The sequence below is a fragment of the Bos indicus genome, chromosome 14 (genome assembly GCF_029378745.1).
Source record: "Bos indicus isolate NIAB-ARS_2022 breed Sahiwal x Tharparkar chromosome 14, NIAB-ARS_B.indTharparkar_mat_pri_1.0, whole genome shotgun sequence".
Taxonomy (NCBI): domain Eukaryota; kingdom Metazoa; phylum Chordata; class Mammalia; order Artiodactyla; family Bovidae; genus Bos; species Bos indicus.
In genome coordinates, this window is record NC_091773.1 from 11,758,288 (window position 1) to 11,780,850 (window position 22,563).

General features: G+C 37.9%; 1 long non-coding RNA gene across 1 annotated transcript in view; it reads right to left on the reverse strand.

Moving 5' to 3' along the window:
- Positions 1 to 5,290: 5,290 nt before the first annotated feature.
- Positions 5,291 to 22,563, reverse strand: part of LOC139186871 (uncharacterized) — a 58,467-nt gene continuing 41,194 nt past the window's right edge. Inside the window, exons 3-4 of the long non-coding RNA XR_011570488.1 lie at positions 8,566 to 8,634; positions 5,291 to 6,764 (exon numbers count right to left, since the gene is read on the reverse strand). This is a non-coding gene — a long non-coding RNA (uncharacterized lncRNA). The remainder of the gene's footprint in view (positions 6,765 to 8,565; positions 8,635 to 22,563) is intronic.

Sequence of the window (22,563 nt, forward strand, 5' to 3'; positions counted from 1 at the left end):
TGGTGAGTTATGTGCAGAACATCCTGCCCAGCACCACGGGTGAGTGCTTATGTGTATGCACAGCATTCACATTTCCAGCAACGCTCAGGAGCAGTTCAGTACCCATAAGGGTTCCTTGTAATGCTGAGGCTGTTGCAGGGGAGAGGCAAGAGGTGTGTCTCTCTCCAGCCCAGGCACTTTATATATGTTCCTTTGAAGCCTTGGAAACTGGAAAATGAATCACCTTTATGACTTGGGTTACTTGTGCCAGAGTGAGAGCCTTCCTGAAAGAGGCTTTTCTCACCCAGAGACGGCACCTATGCCCCCACCCCTCCACACATATATCCGCAGTCCCCCTGCAGATGGAGAAGCAAGGAAACAGGTCCCTAGCTTTGGAAACCTACCTTCTGAGTCAACTCCTCTTGATTCAGTTTATCTTTAGCAGCTTCTGAAGAGGGTGTTTTGACTAAGGGTCTCCAACAGCTCTGCTGGATTTTGAACCCCTGATAATGTAACAACCTCCGCCAATGATCCCTCTTACAGTGGGAAAGGACCACTTGAATCAAGCATCCACCATACATACACCAGGCACTTGATTTAATTCCCACAACCCTTTGAGATAATAGCATAAGTATCTTTAGGCATAAGAAATCACAGTGGCTGAGGGGTCAAAACTGAAGTTAAGAATGGTCCCAAGGCATTTTCATTCACAATCCAGTATTCTTCCTGCTACAGCACACTAAGTTGACTCATTCACTTCCACACACTCAATCACTGTTTTATAAACTCATTCAATAAACATCATTTGAGTGTCCATTATACGCTACATATGGTGTGAAGCACCAAGATGCGGCAGTGAGCAAGACAGAGCAAGTTCTCACTGAGGATACGAAGTACTTGGGAGAGAAATATGGGGAACAAAGAAATAGAATTGTGTTGTGCAGAAACAGTGCAATTAAATGTGTGTAAACATACAGCAAGGACACACACTAGTCTTGGGGAGATGAGTGGAGTCAAAGAACAGTTCTCTGAATAAATGATGCCTGAAAGATACCAAGCAAAGATGAGCAGTGTGGGCAAAGAATGAAAGAGAAAAAAGCTTCTACAGAGTTCCCCAGGCCTAAAGGGGTTTGTACTGTTCAAGAAATTAGAAGAAATTAACTTGGTGGGAGTGTCTCCTGATTGCTACAAGTCACAACTTTCCTGATAAATGTTAGCCAATAGTCTCCTCATCTAATGAGAATAATGAAGATAGGGGTTCAGCCCAGAAGTCACTTCCCTCAAGAAGAATGTCCCTTTGTCAAGAGAGGCTTCTGTATAAATAGCACCCAAGACCAGGGAAAAGAGTAACTTCAGGCTCAATAAGCATATGACAATTCTCATTAAGTTACTAGGAAGGAAATGAGTATAAAGCTAAGCTCCTGACCCCCCACACCCATCCCATTTATCAGTGGTGCCCAACCTTGCTGGCACCAGGGACCTGTGTCATGGCATGAATGGGATGGGGTGGCCTTGTTGCCTACAGGGCACGGACAGGTACTGATCTGAAGCTCAGGGGTTGGGGACCCCTGGAATCTGTCACCAGCGTCTTCAGCCACTACATAGTTTTTGTCCTTAACTCCAGAATGGATGGCATTTAAAAGTCATTCTTCTATGTGCTGAGTATCATGCATCCTAATGGATATGCCCTCCTTACCCCAAAACCTGAAGTTAACTGTTTTCAGTGAATCCTTCTCTAGTCCTCTACTATGAAGTTATCTTCATCCTGTCTTTCCTGGATCCCAGGAAAAGATAATGCATCTGCCTTCACTTGTATTAATCCAAAACTCTATGCTAGAGGAGAACTGGTAGGAAGAAAATGAACATTTATTGGGCACCTACTATGTGACAACCACCTTTTAATTTCACCCCATATGGCAGGTGTAATAATCCCATTTTCAGATGAGAAAAATAAGGGCTTGAAAAGTACATGATTTGCTTATAATTACACAATAAAAGCAAGAGCAAAGACTTGAACCCATTTTGTTCTGAAGCTCACATGTGGCTTTAGGGCTCAGGATGTTTAAAGGCAATGACTATGAGTAACTGCCCAGCCTTGAAGTCTAGCTGCACGCGGAACTCACTATCCTTCCTAGAAATCTATCTTTAGGTAAATTATTAGCACCAGATCTGAAACCCAAGTATGTAAACGGGATCCAGTAATATTTTAGTGAACGATCCAGATAGAATGAACGTATATAATGAAAATGTGGTTGGAAAATTTGACTTTCAAGGCAATGAGAAATCTTAGGAGAAAGCATTTTATTTTCAACTATACAATACTCCAATAGATAACTCCATTCATAATTACTTTTAAAAGAGACCCACATGAGCATCACATGACAAAATTCCCTGGGGAGAGATTAATATATCTCCTTTGTATGCATACACTGTCATGGTGAATTAAAAGACAGTAGGTCTCAGACTTGATCAAGCTTGGCTTCTAATTCTGCCTATGTTATTTCCCAGATGAGTCATATGAACACATTGCTGAACTTTCCTGAGCTTCTGTTTGCTCTTTTATACATTGGTGATAAAAACAGCAAAATGAGGAGTTACTTTTTAAAAAAGTAGCACATAGTAGGCTAGTAGGTATTCAACAAATGCTCATCTTGTCTTTCCCCTTCCAATAAACTCATCATGTATTTAATAGTCTATATTGACTTATGGTTTTACTGTGATAATACCCATAATTATAGTAATACCTCCCATACCATGGTAGCATTTGTAAAGTGTTTTCAAGTTTGCTATCTTATTCAGTCATGACCTAGATATTGATAGCATTGCTTTAACCAAATTTTACAAATGAGGGAATCAAGTCTGGAATGGCAACATGACTTGAGGAGGGTCAAGAACAAGAGCTCTGGGACCCCACTGCTCATGGGAATACTAGGCCTTGCTCTATAACCTCAGGCAAATTACGTAATCACTCTGTGACTCACTTTACTCATCTTTAAAACTGAGAATAATAATGGTACTTATTTAACAATGTTGGGAGAATAAGTTAATATAGTTATGTACACGCTTAGAACAATAAGTATTCAATTAATGTTATATATTATTTTTTGTTGCAAAAGAAGTTACCACTTGAGTGTTTGAGAGAATGAAATAAGGCAATAAATAAATACATACATATAAAGTATTTGCACTCATTTCTGACATACAGTAAGGGTTCAGCAAGTATTACCTGCTATTATCGTCCCATGTGACTCAAAAGGTAAGTGGAAAAAAATGGTTTTTGACTGAGTGTCCTCGGAAGTCTAAGCTACGATGGGTCAGGAGGGAAAGGATTGGGGAAACAGCAGTGGGAGTCCTGTTATGTGCCAAGCAAAGTACAAACATCTTTTTAGCCTTGCTTACCCACTCCAGTGTTCTTGCCTGGAGAATCCCAGGGATGGAGGAGCCTGGTGGGTTTCCGTCTATGGGGTCGCACAGAGTCGGACACGACTGAAGTGACGTAGCAGCAGCAGCACTCTATTGTCCCAACAATCTTATAAGACATAGAGCCATAACAGAGATTTTGGAAGTTCTGATACATTTTCCCTACAGTTTCTAATCCTCACACAGGAAAAAGATAGGTTGTTTTATTAACTTCCTGTAATAAAGATGTGTCCAGGGAGGCTGATGAATTACTGCCCCACCTGCCTCTCTTACTCAATGCTCTGCATTAACAGTCTGGTTCCCACCATCTGCCAGGTCTCCATCCCCACTCGCTACAACCACGACAGAAAAACGCAAGCTTCTTTTCTATGTAAATCAAGCTTTGACTCCCTGACTCCAGTGCATCTGGGAGACAAACCTCCTGCTCTTTCTAGGAGCCCTCACTCAGGGTGAACTCCAATCAGAAGCTGGAAACTGGGCCAGGTGGGAGCCTTGGAGTAAAAGGTGTTTTTGTCAGAGGGAATCCATTGAAGCCAGGATTTTGTTGCTTTTGACAGGGAGACTAATTAGCCTTTAACTCTTTAACCACAACGTCCTCTTGAAGTATGGAGAGGAAATTAACCACCGGCGCTCAGAGCCACATGGAAGAAATTAAAGCAATGTCCGCCTTCACTAATCTTCTTTCAAGGCAAAATAGTAAATATGCATTATATTTAACAATTGTGTTTCCCTGGAGCTAAGCATGGGTTTCAGTGAAAATAAATGCTCTGTAATGTGTCTCGGAATGCTACCCTGGAATTGCAAATAGAGTCTTTTGCCCTCAACCCCAGCAGAATGAACTGTATAATGACAAGGACCAGGATCAATAAATAGGGCCTGATTTGTTATCCAGGATTTATAATTCATCATTGCTTGCAAAACGGAAGCTTGATTAGGTGTGAAGATCACTTTCCTAGTTTGGCTCTTTTCCAGTCTTCAGTGCTGGCTTAGGCAGAGGCCAGGGTTGTATAAGGCTCAGAAGAAATGGCATTGTCCTGGTGGTATCAGGGACCTATTGCACATTCCATGTTTGTATCATGGCAACCTTCATTTAGTTCATCATGTGTGTTTGTAATATATGTTCATCATAGTTTATTCATATACATCCATGGTACATAATTTATTCTTTTATATATAGTTTATTCATATTGGTAAATATATATTTGTCTAGGTAAACATGTATGTTTATATGAACATATGTTTATATCTGGTGTGTGTATATGTATATATGTATATATATTCCTGGATGTGGGAAAGAGTTGTAGAAGTTAGTTTATTTATAGCCTCATGAAGTCACTGGTGAAGTCATTGTTTGCTAGAGCAAAAACGGGGACTCAGAGATACTCAGAGCTGAGGGGTTTTTCAAATGCAGTCCCCAAAGGCCTAGAGTTCTGTAAAGGAGCTACAGAAAGATACGCATTTAGATGCATTTGTATCTAAATTTGAAGCCTAGTCGTGGCACTCACTAACTTCATAACCCAGAGCAAGCTTTCTGCCTCTGTATAATGGGCATGATAACAATTTTGTTATAGGGATGTCATGAGTCTTCCATGAGTTGATGCATGTAAAGTATGTACCACAGAGTTGGAATATGATAAGTGATCAATGAATATTAGTTCTTACTATATACCTCCAACTCTGTTTCTCTATGACCATGATTAAATATCAGTATTCCTGGAAGATTATGCTTGAAATAAACTTCTCATTTTCTAAGAGATTTTTAAAAACTTACTAATCTTGTTTAATATACTGTAGTATATATGTAAGGAAGATTAAGCTCAGAAAGTGGAGGTGACACTGTCAAGGTCATTGAAAGACTGTGGTCTGTTGTTAAGAGGAAGATTCCAGGAAAGATTTGGGCTTGTTGGTTTAACCAAAGCTCACTGGGACTGGTTAAGAGGTTATCGAATAAAGGAGACTTGAATTTAGTCTGTATACTGACACTAGCCTCCCCAGTCTCCACTCAGGTATGAAAGCGCACACACACACACACACACTCCCCACAAAGTCACATGCATACACATGAACAAACATGTACACATATACTCACTGATTCACATGCAGACACACATGTGATCTGGGTGCAGACCCTTGTGTTGGTTAGTCAGTTGTATCCGACTCTTTGCAACCCCATGGACTATATAGCTGCCAGGCTCCTCTGTCCTTGGAATTTTCCAGGCAAGAATACTGGAGTGCGTTAAAATTTTCTTCTCCAGGGAAATTTCCCAACTGGGGATAGAACACGGGTGTCCTGCTTCACAGGCAGAGTCTTTACCATCGGAGCCATCAGGGAAGCCCTTGGTAAGCTGTTTATTTTCCCCTTCTGCCTTGTATTCTGTAAACTTTCAGGCATATCACTCATCAGATTGATCTTGTCATGCATGGTGGGACAACTCTACCAAACCAATCAGTGTGCCTAGCATGCCCACCTCCCTGATTCTCCCTACTACAATAAGCTGTTTACAAGTATTATTTCCTTTAATTCTGGTCTGGTAGAGAGTAGCCACATATGATTTTTCTATAGGCACGGAATCTCAAATTCATAAAAGTTAAACAAACTGCCCAAATCCATGGGGTCACAGAGTTGGATATGACTGAGTGACTAAGCACAACACAGCACATGCTGAGATTTAAAAACAGTTTTGTGTCACTTCAAAGACCATGCTTTATTCCAGAATTTTGTAAGTTGAGATCCCAATTCATTAATTGATCAAGGTTGCTCAGTTAAATGGGTTTCAACCAGCATCTACAATAATAAAAACAGAATGAAAGGAAAAAAAACAAAACACAAGGGTGCCTCACAGAGTATTATTTTGTAACACTTAAGTACATGTGCATGGGTTTGTGTGTTTAGAATAGGCATATAAAATAATTTTGAACTGTAAGTCTCAATTAGAAAAGGTTGAAAGTTAGCGCCTTATTAATCCATATTGCCAGGGACAGTCCGGTCATTCGGCGCCAAGCTTCCCAGGCACCCTCCAGGCAGAATAAAATGCTTCTGTATGTGTTCCCACAGCACACTGTACATTCCTATCTTATAGCCCTAACCAACGTGCACTTGGGTTTTCTCCCCAAAGCATGGCCACATGTATATGGAGGCTTTCCTGCTGTGTTTTTTCCTCTCCGCCTCTCCATGCCTCCTGGAGCACCTTGGGGAGATGGACACCGGATGAGTGTTTATTGCTTTGAATTTGATACAATTGAAAAGCTGAGCCATGTGTCAATAAAAGCTAAATGCTCCAGGTTCTCCATCTCCTAGATTTCTCTCTTTTATGACCTAGCTTGAGATCATTTCGTTCTTCTTTAGTACCTACAGCAATAACAGGCTGAGGAAAAAAATAAAGACAAAAGAGAAAAAGAGGAAGGTTTAGAATTAATCATTTGGGTAAGATGCCAAAAAACAGAGAAACAAAACTATTTACTAAGTATATGTTTTGATATAAAGGGGATACAAATGACTTTTATCCAAATGATCACAGGCCCACCAACTGTCTAAAGTTAATAATTAATAACTGAGTGTAATTGGTTATATTCAGAGGTTATATCCAAGAGATACACTTGAGATAATGTTAACAAGGAGAAAAAGAAAAAAAAATGAGAACTTTCCACTCCCATTTCCTGTGCTATCCTTTGGCCAAACACAGAAAGCCAGCCTAAACGCTGCCTCCTGAGGCGAGAGAGAGTTTGACTGCAACTTTCTGGTTGTTTATTGTTGTTTTATTAGTCTCCATTTTCACACGCTTCGGCAGAAGGGAAACGGAAATGCTGAGTACCCTGTGCACATTCTCATGAGAAGAAGCCACAACAAACGCTGATACAGCAGAAGTCCCTGGGGCCATATCTTCCCTCGCTCCATGTAGGAGGAACATGCTTGATGACATCTTCTCAGATGAACAAGGAGTTTTTAATTTGGAATCAGCGTTGACCAACCAGGCTTTGGAAAATAAAGCATTTTATCACTTGGTTGAGGACATAATCCACAGGGCTGACATGGATTCATCGTACAGACTTTTCAGAGAGCATCACTTTATACAGTCTATTGTCTATTATTATTAATCACTGTATTGTCTCATTATCTACTGTTATTATTTACATGGCTCTGATTCTGTGAAAGGGTGTGAAAATGGTGAATAATAAACAGTAACAAGGTTATTTCTTCGAGCCTTGTCAGAACTTAGAGGGTAACCCCTCAGGGCAGATGGATGGGGCTGGGGTAGACCTGTGACTCTGTAGAATATTTCACACTTTGTGAAATACAGCACTGCAAGTTTACAGAATTTAATCAAATAAAATTTGTGATTATACAGAAAGTATTTTCATTCAAATCTCAAATCCTTCATTATTTTAATCTATGGACTTGGCTTCTTTTTATAAGAGAAAAGTACTAGTTTGAATTAAATTTATGATGACCTTGGGAATATAATGATGTCAGAGCACATCCTTCCTTCCATCTCCCCATGCAATGAGTCACTACTTCCCAACCCAGGTTGACTCTTCCCCTTCTATCCTGATCACTAGGTTCTTAGTCCAGCCTCTATACTCTTTCAGATACTTTTCTCAGTTTCTCTAGACAAAGGATCATGAGGAGGAAATGGAAAAGTGTGTTCCTGGCCATTGAAAGCGGGATGGTTAACACTTAAATAAAATGCTAATTAATTTTACGCAGTATTTGAGGCTATTAAAAATATTAGAACCAGGAAAGTGGCCCATGATAAATCCAGACAGAAAAGTAAGATTCAGAATAGTTGTTTAGTATGGTCCTATTACTATAAAAATAAGTAGCCACCCACATACTTTATGTGTGTGTATATATGTGCTATTATGGAAGCTATGTATCTTTGTGTGTATGTAAGATTAAAGGGGGTATAAAGTTAGACCCCTAATTTCAACTAAACATACATATGTTTAGGAAAAAGTTTAGAAGTAATCCATATACATAATAATATCTATGTTAGAGTGGCAGAGTCTGGACGTTATTCTCTTTTTGTTTCAAACACAATCTTACTACTTTTATGATATACAGATGAATTATAGATAAAATATTGATATATAGATGAGAGAGATTTAAGTAAGGATTAACTGTACAACTATAGACATACTCTTAATGTGTCTAGGACTCAAATTTACCTTTTTGCCACATGAGGTTGTAGGCTAAAAGATCTCCATATTTTCATTCTCCTGGGATGATTCCTGATTCTGTGGATAATAGGAGTGTATTATAACTAATTCTCTGATTCTAGATTAATTTTATTTTTACTAAAAGACATTCCCTGTGTATCATGGGAGAAAAAAGTCATGGACATTCTTACTCACTGGATGCTGCATGGAATAGTTAAGGTATTTCAGAGAAACACTCAAGTTATAGTTAGCACACACACTAATAGTCTTTTTAAGAACTTGTGAGCTGATTGGGTTATACATGCCATATCTACAGAGAGACCCTAATTATAATTGGATTGCCTTTGTCATGGACTGTGGTAACAGCTCTAATAGACAGATTAGCATCAACATGTTAATAACTCTTGGGAGTTGATGGTAAAGCAATTAAGCCTTTGGAATAATCTTAGGAAGGATGGATCTCTCTATGTATTTCTCCTGTTTGAATGCTCTGAGACATATACAGCAAAATTTATCATGAAATGCAATGTCCTGTTTACACTTATGACTTCAGGCCCTAGTATTCAATGACATGAAAGTTATAATGAAATTTCTCAGTCCCTCGAACTTGTCAAACCTCTATGCTTCTGCATGCAGGAGCATACTCACTCAGCCCAGACTGCTTCCACATTCATTTTGCTGCTGATAAACTTTCACCCTTTAATAGAAACACTGTAAAGCTAACACATTTCTATGTATCCTTGCATGCTTAATGAAACATAGCCTTGTCTTCAGAGCACTTTCTGAGCTCCTCCTCCTCTCCATCCCTTCAAGTCCCTGCATTTTGTTAGTGAACCATCCTACTTTATCCTAGCATTTTGTTAGTGAACCACCATCATTATCCATTTCCTTCACTCTATTGGGAGCTTCATAAGGAAAGAGACCACATTTCCTTGTTTTCTCAATTCTATGTCAGTTCCCAACATATGCCAGGTACTCAAGAACACACTTTCAAAAAATATGCATTTTCATATAAAATGAGATTAAATGTCCTATATATTTACATGATATGCATTTAATTTATATATACATACAACCTCATAGAAAAAAGACAAGCAAAATAAAGCAACCACATATCACTGAAATATAGTAAATACATTAAGTATTTATTAGCTCAGTTCAATGCACAGTCCAAAGCTCACACTAGCTGACTTTTGCCCAACAGAAACAGAGGAGTTGAAATAAATGCCATATTTGGAATAATGTTCTGCTTATTTGGCTTTTGCAAGAATCCTCAAAACTGGCTAGATAATCATGGCATCTTAGAAATGTGTAATGATTTTCCCTACTCTCAAACTTCATCAATACACTGTGAAACAATTCTTAGGCACCATGATTTCCTCACAGTTTAATGGGCTTTGGGGGAGAAGGCTTTCATTATTAAGTCCTATTTTAACCTTCCCATCCAAGATTTAGACAAGGTGTACTGGTGCTCTTGCCTGGAGAATCCCAGGGACGGGGGGAGCCTGGTGGGCTGCCGTCTGTGGGGTCGCACAGAGTCGGACATGACTGAAGTGACTTAGCAGCAGCAGCAACTGGTGTCCACAACCTCCGCCATGTCCTGTGATGGAAGTCACTCCTCCCCACCAAGACCACATTGTTAGAGCTTTTCTCCCTGTTGTAGACCAAGTCATTCCCTCACCAGATAAAGGAGAGAGAAGCACTGCTGGATGTTAGATTCAGTCTCCAAATCATTAGCAAGACCAAAAAAACCAAACAAACAAACCTCGTGGAATTTTTGCCTTTACAGTTAACTCCTCCAAGTAATCATTCTAGGGTATTGGCGATTCAATTTGGGAGTAGAATTCTGTCTCTCAAGTGGAAGATAAAGTAAGATCCATTTCCAGACAGCAGACCTGAAATGAATACCCTGTAGATGGGAATGCTCTGTCCTCAACCAGGAGAGCAATGCAGAAGCTAAAATAAGATTTCCAACTTTCACATGCTTTGAGAGGGGGAAAAATTAACATTAAATGTGATTTAACTTTTTAAAAATATATGCAACATTGGAAGCATGAATGTGCGTATATTCTTAACTCTTTTTTGTCTGTGAACATTTTTATCATGATGCATATATTAAACTTTATCTTATTTCAACAGGGGCAACGTTTACAGTGTCATGATATTAAAAACAGTGACAAGCAAAGGGTAAATGGGAAATGAAGATAGGAAAAAATGAGAAAGGGTCCTAGAACCAGACATGTGACTCACATACAAACTATATATCATAGAGTTTCCCTGGTGGTTCAGATGGTAAAGAATTAACCTGCAATGCAGGAGACCCAGATTCAGTCCCTGGGTTGGAAAGATCTCCTGGAGAAGGGAATGTCTACCCACTCCAGCATTCTTACTTGGAGAATCCCGTGGACAGAGGAGACTGGAGGGGTACAGTCTAGAGGGTTGCAAAGAGTGGGACATGACTGAGTGGCTAACACTATATGCCACAGAATTTCAAATGTTTCAGGAGAACTAGTGTTTCTGGGTCTGAGTTTCCTAGCATGTAATATAAAGAGGCAAATGTGGTAAGTGTGAAAATGTTGATTCTTAGCAGATAAAAGTAAATCAATAGCCAGAAGAATCCAGCTAGTCTAGATATAGAGATGAGAGAGAACTTTCTCTCACCTCCTAGAGGTGACTATGTACCTGACCAGGTTTATAATAACACCTTCATATTGTACACAGAAAAAGTCTGCCACTTCTTCCCCATCAGGACATGGAGAAAAGCAAAATACCAAAAGGCCATTTCTTCTAAGTACTTTGTTATGACACTGGACAGTACCCGGTGCTTGAAAAAAAATCTATACACTGCTAGAAGCACTGTTCTGTCTCATTTGGCAAATAAATAAATAAAACAAAAAGAAAAAAATTTAAAAATATCATGGGAAAAATATGCATTCTTTTACTCACCCATTAAATACTTATGAGCTACTTCTCTGTGGTTCAAATAATACACAAATAATTTTTAACTGATCTCACTTTTTCTCAAATTCAAATGTAAAGACTCAAGCAAGTTTGGAAACCTTTCACAATATCTGAGGCATATAAGGTAGAACAGACAACCCTCAAAACCTCTTCCACTTCAAACATTCTATGATGCTGGGTGATAAAATTACTGGCAAAAAACTGAGTACGTAGAATGAAGGAGTATACCTTGAGGGTGGGATTGAACAGGATTTCCTTGGACAGAATCATAGTTTTCACAGTATAGAAAGAAAAATGGCACAGTTCACCTTATTGACTAGTATGTTGCACTGTTTTTAATCAATCTACTTTGCCAATTTATAGATTATTTTGCCTCAGAAACTAAAATTATGTCTAACATGATAGCCAGAGAAGAAGTCTAGGCCTTTTGGAGTCTGAAAGACCTGGATAGAGTTCTAGCCTTTTCATGTAATAACTATGTGATCTTGGCAATTTATTTAATCTCTGCACAATAGCAAGGTACCTCAATTGTTATGAAAGAAGCAACAATGAAAAGCACCTACAAAAGTTTAATAGGAGGGGGATTCTCATCAAATGTTTCTTTCCTTCCTTTAAAGGAGTTTTATTCTTATAAGTAGCTGATGTATATTTAAGCCTTCATTGTCTAAATATATTCTCTAAAGCTCCTTATAAGAATCTAGAGTTAATTTTAAAATTAAGAATACATATAAATGGAGGAAAATCTTATGCTTTTTCACAGCAAAGGCATTTGATTTTAGCTTCTGAAGCTGTAGTCCTTGTTAGTTCCTTGAACAGTTTCCTGAGTGAAAATATGCCACAGAGACATTTTGACCTGAGTGATATCACTTTCAACAGAACAAAGATGTTTATGTGCTGTATAGTATTTTAGCATTTGATGCTGGGAGCAAAGTTTAAGAGTTCTGAATATACATGAATATCCTAACTTCATTTACCAACATCTCCTTTGAAAAGGTGAACTTGATATGTTTTTAAATTTCATGCCCTTGGGTTTTATTAAGATGGCTTACCTGAATGGAACACATTTAAATCTACTTTATGGAGTGCAACAGTTGGGCTTGTATTCTCCCTTTTCCCTTTCTTCATCCCCTCCTCTCTTTCCTCCTCCTCTTTTTCCTATTCCTCCTTCATGCACACACAAAATTTGCTGATGGAAAGCACTTTAAGGAAATTCTTGTTTAAAAAGAGATGACTTTTAGAAAGAAAAATGAGCCAAGAAAAAATTAAAATTTTAAGGAAAAAACCCTCATTAGAAATCAAAGACTTCTAAATAGGGCATCTTTTTACTAACAGTGATGAGACTAGGGAAATTATAAAAATTTAATAGTCATGACTGTCTTACTGTGATGAAACTTGTATACTGCTTATGTCAAGGAAAGCTATATAACTCTTTAGGTAAATAGCAGGGAAATGAATATGAAGAACTAAGAAGCCATTCATAATCTTTGACCTAATAATTATAAATCTAGCGATTGCTTTTTTTTTTTTTTTTGGAGAATGCCAACTGTGTACCTAAACTTACGTTAGGTGCTACAAAGATGACTCAGGCAACACCTCTGTTTCAAAACACTCATATCAAAATGACTTTAAAGCCTGTTACAAGAGACAAAGAAGAATACTACATAATGATCAAGGGATCATCCAAGAAGAAGACATAACAATTGTAAATATAAATGCACTAAACTTAGGAGCACCTCAATATATAAAGCAAATGATAACAGTTATAAAGGGAGAAATCAACAGTAACAATAATAGTGAGGGACTTTAACACCCCGCTTACATCAATAGATAGATCCAGACGGAAAAAACCACTAAGCAAACGCAGGCCTTAAGTGACACAGACAGACTTAACTGTCCCAAGGATACAAGAATTCTTCAGTATACAGAAATCAATGTGATACGTCACAGTAACAAACTGAAGAATAAAAACCATATGATCATTTCAAGAAATGCAGAAAAAGCTTTCATCAAAATTCAACACCCATTTAATATAAAAACTCTCCAGAAAGTTGGCATAGGGGGAACATATCTCAACATAATAAAGATCACATATGACAAACCATAACAAACGTCATTCTCAATGGTGAAAAACTGAAACCATTTCCTCTAAGATTAGGAGCAAGACAAGATGTCCACTCTCACCACTTATATTTAATATAGTTTTGGAAGTCCTAGTCAACAGCAATTAGAGATGAAAAATAAATAAAATAAATCTAAATCAGAAAAGAAGTAAAACTGTCACTGTTCACAGATGACATGATACTTAGAAAATCCTAAAGATTCTACCAGGAAACTATTAGAGCTCATCAATGAATTTGGTCAAATTACAGAGTATAGAATTAATACACAGAAGTCTCTTGCATACCTATATACTAACAAGGTATCAGAAAGAAATTAAGGAAAGAATCTCATTTCATTTTTGCACATATTTTTGTCGTAACTAAAAAATACTGTACATTCTTCAAGAATTTAGTTTTCTAAAAATCACCTTCAAAATCCAGTTTTGAAATATAAGCCAAAGACAGCTTAGGAGCTTGTAGAGGGATAGACAGAAATACAAAACCCTGGGAAAATAATTTCTCTAGGTTTCTGATGGAGAAAATGGGAGTTTTTACATCTGCCCGAGTTTAAATGTATTTTTTTTTTTACTTATTCATTTTGGCTGCACTGGGTCTTTGATGCTATGTGCAGGCTTTTTCCTAGTTGTGGTGCATGGGCTTCTCATTGCAGTGGCTTCTCTTGCTGTAGAGCATAGTCTCTAGGGTGTATAGGCTTCAGTAGGGTGCATGGGCTTAGTTGCTCCATGGCACGTGGAATCTTCCCAGATGAGGGATTGAACCCATGTCCTCTGCATTGGAAAGCAGATTCTTAACCACTGTACCCTCAGGGAAGTCCCTTAAATGTGTTTTATGGATACTAATCAAATTAAAAAAAAAAAAAAAGACTAGTGTTTTCAAGTCATTGGACACTAGAACAGGAAATCTAAAATTTTGCAAACATACTATAATCAGAGACAATATGCTGTCCTGATTATAGCTGTGTGTGTGTGTGTGTGTTAGTTGCTCAGCTGTGTCTGACAGTTTGCAACCCCATGGACTGTAGCCCTCCAGCCTCCTTTGTCCATGGAATTCTCCAGGCAAGAATACTGAAGTGGGTTGCCAGTCCCTTTTCCAGGGTATCTTCCCAACCCAGGGATTGAACATGGATCTCCTGCACTGCAGACAGATTCTTTACCATCTGAGCCAACTGGGAAGCCCCATCCCTTAGCTAAAGAGTCACAAATGTGACAAGTAGGAGGACGTGGAATGAATATGATTTCAATGGAGACACTGAAAAAGAATTAGCAGTATGCTTAATGAGGTATGTAATAACATGATAGAGAATTCTGGCAACATAAAATCTATAGATCCTCATAGGGGAAATGTCAAAGAAAGGGGAAAAAACCCGTAAATTGCTACTTCCGTGTATTGTAGTTTTATTGAAAATTATAAACTCGTTTTTCTTTCCTGCCATACAATGATTGCTTTAGGGAAAGAACTACATCTTTAAGTATCAGTTAATCTGCATCATTTAATGATGTTTTTGCACATAAAATTCTTCCATTAAATGTTTCTTAAAGAAAAAATAAGGAAGGAAGGAGGGAGGGAGGGGTGGAGAAAGGGAGGGAGAACATAAAAGGAGAAATATGAATGAAAAGAAAGGAGAGCGGAGTCAATGCTAATAGAAGTTGGGGGTCCTCAGGACCTGACAGGGTTTCAGCTTTGGGACCTTGTTGTGTCCAGTTCACGCCGAATGCAACTGGTCTCCTCAGGACCTGCTTGGAGGTAGTGCTGCTGAAGGAGAAAGTCATCCAGAGTACCCAAGACTACTGACAGTGGTGGCTACTGATAGACTCTTCCCACAGCGCTTCTTCATACCATGTGAACTCCTACAAGGACAATGAGCATCACTACTTCCCTTGAACTTGATCTGGAAAGAGAAGGTAAAGAAAAGGAAGTAGAGGAGCAAAAGATCAAAATTGGAGTCTTGTCTTTATCATTATTAGTACTTAATTTAAGATCAGCAGATTGAGGCATAAAGTGATTACATGACTTGATCATCACCTTAAAGAGATCAGGATCTGAATATTTGGAGTGGTAGCACTGAATCCAAGATCCTAGACTACCAATGAACTAACTCCAGGGAGTATCAAATAGTAAGAACTCACACAAAGGACACCACTTGAATACAAGATGTGGCATTGCCCAACCACCAGTAGCACCCTGTGCAGGACACTTCATCTAAACAACAAACAAAACAAAAATACAAACCCAATCATCAGCAGACAAGATTACCACCTCACTCAGCCTTGCCATCAGAGGAAAAACAAACAAACTAAAGGCTCACACAAATCTCACCCTATACAAAGCTTACACAAACCAGTGACCCAAACTTAGGAGGGCAGAAACCAAAAGGAACAAGGAATTCAACCTTGAAGCCTGGGAAAAGGAGACTTCAAACACAATAAGTTAAAACATAAAAAATAATGAAAAACAGAGAAGTACTACACAAATGAAGGAATACATTAGAAACACAGAAGTCCAAATAAATGAAGAGGAAATGGGCAAACAACTTGAAAAAGAATTCAGAATAATGATGGTAAAGATGATCAAAAACCTTGAAAACAAGATGCAGAAAATGCAAGAATCAATTAATAAAGACCTAGAAGAATTAAAGAACAAACATACAGAGACAAACAATACAATAACTGAAATTAAAATACTATGAAGTGAAGTTGCTCAGTCATGTCTGACTCTCTGCAACCCCATGGGCTGAAGCCTACCAGGCTCCTCCGTTCATGGTATTTTCCAGGCAAGAGTACTGGAGTGGGTTGCCATTTCCTTCTCCAGGAGATCTACCCAATCCAGGGATTGAACCCAGGTCTCCTGCATTATAGGCAGATGCTTTACCATCTGAGCCACCAGGGAAGCCCTTCTTCACTCTACAGAAGGAATCAATAGCAGAATAGCTGAAGCAGAAGAACAAATCAGTGAACTGGAAGATAAATGATGGAAATAACTTCTGAAAAGTAGAAAAAAGTAAAAAGAATGAAAAGAACTGAGGATAGACTCAAGACGTCTGGGACAATATCAAACACACTAACATTTGAGTTACTGGGGTCCCAGAAAAAGAAGAGAAAAAGAAAGGGTATGAGAAAAATTTTGAAGAGATTATAGTTGAAAATTTCCCCAAGATCACGATACTGGATGCTTGGGGCTAGTGCACTGGGACGACCCAGAGGGATGGTATGGGGAGGGAGGAGGGAGGAGGGTTCAGGATGGGGAACACATATATACCTGTGGTGGATTCATTTTGATATTTGGCAAAACTAATACAATTATGTAAAGTTTAAAAATAAAATAAAATTAATTAAAAAAAAAAGAAAAAGGAAATAGTCAATCAAGGCCAAGAGATGCAGACAGTCCCATACAGGATAAAGTGAAAGTGAAAGTTGCTCAATCCTGTCCAACTTTTTGCGACCCCATGGACTATACAGTCCATGGACTTCTCCAGGCCAGAATACTGGAGTGGGTAGCTTTTCCCTTCTCCAGGGGATCTTCCTGACCCAGGAATCATATGAGGGTCTCTCACATTGCAGGTGGATTCTTTACCAGCTGAGCCACAAGGGAAACCCAAGAAGAAACATGCCAAGACACATACTAATCAAACTAATAAGAACTAGACACAAAGAAAGAATATTAAAAGCAGCAAGTGAGAAGCAACAAGTAACATACAAGGGAAACCCCATATGTTTAATACCTGATCTTTCAGCAAAACTCTGCAGGCCAGAAGGGAATGGCAGGATATATTTAAAGTACTAAAAGGGAAAAATCTACAACCAAAATTATTGTACCCAGCAAGGATATCATTAAAAATTGATGGAGAAATCAAAAGCTTTTCAGACAAGCAAAAGTTAAGAGAATTCAGTACCACCAAACTAGCTATACAACAAATGTTAAAGGAACTTAGTCAAGAAATACAAGAGAAGAAAAAGATCTACAAAATCAACCCCAGACAATTAAAACAATGGCAATAGGAACATATATATCAATAATTACTTTAAATGTAAGTGGATTAAATGCTCCAACCAAAAGAACAGACTGGCTGAATGGATACAAAAACAAGACCCATATATATGCTGTCTACAAGAAACCCATTTCAGACCTAAAGACATATATAGACTGAAACTGAGGATGAAAAAACATATTCCATGCAAATGGAAAGGAAAAGAAAGCTGAAGTAGCAATCCTCATATCTGACCAAAAATACCTTAATATAAAGAAGATTACAAGAGATAAGCAAGGACACTACATAATGATCAAGGGATCAGTCCACAAGAAAGACATAACAGTTGTAAATATCTATGCACCAACATAGGGGCACCTTGATACATAAGACAAACACTAACAGAGATACAAGGAGAAATTGACAGTAACACAATAAGTGTAAGAGACTTTAACATGCCACTCACACCAATGGACAGATCATCAAAACAGAAAATTAATAAGGAAACACAAGTCTTACATGATACATTAGATGAGATGGATCTCATTGATATCTTCAGGAAATTCCATCCAAATGCAGAAGAATACACCTTCTTCTCAAGTGCACCTGGAACATTCTCCAGGATAGACCACATCCTGGGTCACAAACCAAACCTCAGTAAATTTAAGATAATTGAAATTGTATCAAGCATCTTCTCTGACCACAACGCTGTAAGACTAGATATCAATTACAAGAAAAAAAGTGTAAAAAACACAAACACATGGAAATTAAGAAATATGTTTCTAAATAACATATTACTGAAGAAATCAAAAGGGAAATCAAAGAATATCTAGAAACAAATGACAATGAAAATACAACAACTTGAAATGTATGGGATGTAGCAAAAGCAGTTCTAACAGGGAAGTTTATAGCAATACAATCCTACCTTAAAAAAAAAAAAAACAAGAAAAATATAAAATAGAATACCCAACTTTACATCTAAAATGACTAGAAAAATAAGAACAAAAACCCCAAAATTAGTAGGAGAAATGAAATCATAAAGATCTGAGCAGAAGTAAGTGAAAAAGAAATGAAAAAAAAAAAAAAAAAACAATAGTAAAGATTAATAAAACTAAAAGCTGGTTCTTTGAGAAGATAAACAAAATTTATAAAACTTTAGCCAGACTCATCAAGAAAAAAAGAGAGAGGAATCAAATCAACAAACTTAGAAATGAAAAAGGAGAGGTTACAAAAGACAATGTAGAAATACAAAGGATTATAAGACTATTATGAACAACTGCATGTCCTGGAAGAAATGGACAGATTCTTAGAAAAGTTCAATTCTTCCAAGACTGAACCAGGAAGAAATAGAAATTACTAACAACCCAATTGCAAGCACTGAAATTGAAGCTGTGATTTAAAAATCTCCCCAAAAACAAAAGCCCAGGACCAGATGGTTTCACCAGAGAATTCTATCAAACATTTAGAGAAGAGCTAATGCCTATCCTTCTAAAACTCCTTCCAAAAATTGCAGAGGAAGGAACACTTCCAAACTCATTCTATGAGGTCACCATCACCCTGATACCAAAACCAGATAAAGATAACACACAAAAAAGAAAACTATAGGCCAATATCACTGATGAACATTGATGCAAAAATCCTCAACAAAATTTTAGCAACTAGAATTCAGCAACACATCAAAAAGCTCATACACCATGATCAAGTTGGATTTATTCCAGGGATGCAAGGATTCTTCAGTATATGCAAATCAATCAATGTGATACACAATATTAATAAATTGAAACATAAAAGCCATATGATAATCTGAACAGATGCAGAAAAAGCCTTTGATAAAATTCAGCACCCATTTATGATTAAAACTCTTCAAAAAATGGGCATAGAAGGAACCTACCTCAACATCGTAAAGGCCACATATGATAAGCCTATAGCAAACATTATTCTCAATGGTGAAAAAACATTTCCCCTAAGATCAGGAATAAGACAAGGGTGTTCTTGCCTGGAGAATCCCAGGGACGGGGGAGCCTGGTGGGCTGCCATCTATGGGGTCGCACAAAGTCGGACACAACTGAAGCGACTTAGGAGCAGCAGCAGTCCACTTTCACCACTATTATTCAACATAGTTCTGGAAGTCCTAGCTACAGCAATCAGGGAAGAAAAAGAAATAAAAGGCATCTAGATCAGAAAAGAAGATTTCACTTGTTTGCAGATGACATGATACTGTACATATAAAACTCTAAATGTAGTATCAGAAAATTACTAGAGCTAATCAGTGAATTTAGCAAAGTTGCAGGATACAAAATCAACACACAGAAATCACTTGCATTTGTATATACTAACAATGAAAAATCAGAAAGACTAATTAAGGAATCAATCCCATTCACCATTGCAACAAAAAAAATTAAATATCTAGGAATAAACTTACCTAAGGAGACAAAAGAACTGTACACAGAAAATTATAAGACACTGATTAAAGAAATCAAAGACTACATAAACAGATGGAGAGATATTCCACATTCCTGGGTAGGAAGAATCAATATTGTGAAAATAACTATACTACCAAATGCAATCTATAGATTCAGTGCAATCCCTATCAAATTACCAATGACATTTTGCACAAGACTAGAATAAAAAATTTCACCATTCATATGGAGACACAAAAGACCCTGAATAGCCAAAGCAGTCTTGAGTAAGAAGAATGGAGCTGGAAGAATCAACCTTCCTGACTTCAGGTTATACTACAAAGCTGCAGTCATCAAGACAATTTGGTACTGGCACAAAAACAGAAATACAAACCAATGGAACAAGATAGAAAGCCCAGAAACAAACCCATGCACCTATGGGTGCCTTATTTTTGACAAAGGAGGCAAGAATATTCAATGGGGCAAAGACAGCCTCTTCAATAAATGGTGCTGGGGAAACTGGACAGCTGCATGTAAAAGAATGAAATTAGAACACTTCCTAACACCATACACAAAGATAAACTCAAAATGGATTAAAGACCTAAATGTAAATGTAAGACCAGAGACTATAAAACTCTTAGAGAAAAACATGAAACACTAGATGACATAAATCAAAGCAAGATCCTCTATGACTCACCTCCTAGAGTAACAGAAATAAAAACAAAAGGAAACAAGTGGGACCTGATTAAACTTAAAAGGTTTTGCACAGCAAAGGAAACACTAAGCAAGGTGAAAAGACAAACCTCAGAATGGGAGAAATTAATAGCAAATGGAAACAACTGACAAAGATTAATTTCCAGAATATACAAGCAGCTCATACAACTCAATACCAGAGAAACAAACAACCCAATCAAAAGGTGGGAAAAAGACCTAAACAGACATTTCTCCAAAGAGGATTTATAGATGTCCAACAAACACATGAAAAGATGCTCAACATCACTCATTATTAGAGAAATGCAAATCAAAACTACAGTGAGATATCACCTCACACCTATCAGAATGGCCATCATCAAAAAGTCTACAAACAATAAATGCTGGAGAGGGTGTGGAGAAAAGGGAATGCTCTTGCACTGTTGATTGGAATGTAAACTGATAGAGACACTATGGAAGATGGTATGAAGTTTCCTTAAAAACCTAGGAATGAAACCACCATATTTCCCAATAATGCCCACTCCCAGGCATATACCCTGAGGACACCAAAATTGAAAAAGACATAAGTATCCCATTGTTCATTGCAGCACTATTTCCAATAGCTAGAACATGGAAGCAACCTAGATGTCCACTGACAGATGAATGGATAAAGAAATTGTGGTACATACACAGAATGGGATATTCAGTTCAGTTCAGTTCAGTTCAGTCGCCCAGTCTTGTCCGACTCTTTGTGACCCCATGAAGCACAGCATGCCAGGCCTCCCTGTCCATCACCAACTCCCGGATTTCACCCAAACTCATGTCCATCGAGTCGGTGATGCCATCCAGCCATCTCATCCTCTGTCGTCCCCTTCTCCTCCTGCCCCCAATCTCTCCCAGCATCAGGGTCTTTTCCAATGAGTCAACTCTTCGCATCAGGTGGCCAAAGTACTGGAGTTTCAGCTTTAGCATCATTCCTTCCAAAGAACTCAGCCATAAAAAGGAATGCCTTTGAGTCAGTTCTAATGAGGTGGATGAACCTAGATCCTATTATACATAGTAAAGTAAGTCAGAAAGAGAAAGATAAATATTGTATTCTAATGCATATATATGGAATCCAGAAAAATGTTACTGAAGAATTTACTTACAGGGCAGCAATGGAGAAACAGAAGTGGAGAATAGACTTGTAGACATGGGGAGAGAGAAGAGGGTGAGATGTATGGAGAGAGTAACATGGAAACTTACATTACCATATGTAAAATAGACAGCCAACTGGGGAATTTGCTGTATGACTCAGGAAACTCAAGCAGGGGCTCTGTATCAACCTAGAGGGGTGGGATGGGGAGGGAAATGGGAGAGAAGTTCAAAAGGGAGGGGATATATGTATACCTATAGCTATTCATGTTGAGGTTTGACAGAAAACAAAATTCTGTAAAGCAATTATCCTTCAATTAAAAAATAAATTTTTTTTTTTTTTTTCAATTAGTTTTAATTTTTTTAATTTTTATATCTAAAAAATTAAATGGAGTTCATCCAGGTACATATTGTATAGTATGGATTCAGCTGTATCTATTTCCAGATGTCAGATGTCAGCTTTAGTTGTTTCAACAACAGATTTTATTTTATTTATTTTTTTTTTCTTTTTTTTTTTTTTTCAATGCCATTCTCCCAAATCTTCCCACCCTCTCCCTCTCCCACAGAGTCCATAAGACTGTTCTATACATCAGTGTCTCTTTTGCTGTCTCGTATACAGGGTTATCGTTACCATCTTTCTAAATTCCATATATATGCGTTAGTATACTGTATTTATGTTTTTCCTTCTGGCTTACTTCACTCTGTATAATAGGCTCCAGTTTCATCCACCTCATTAGAA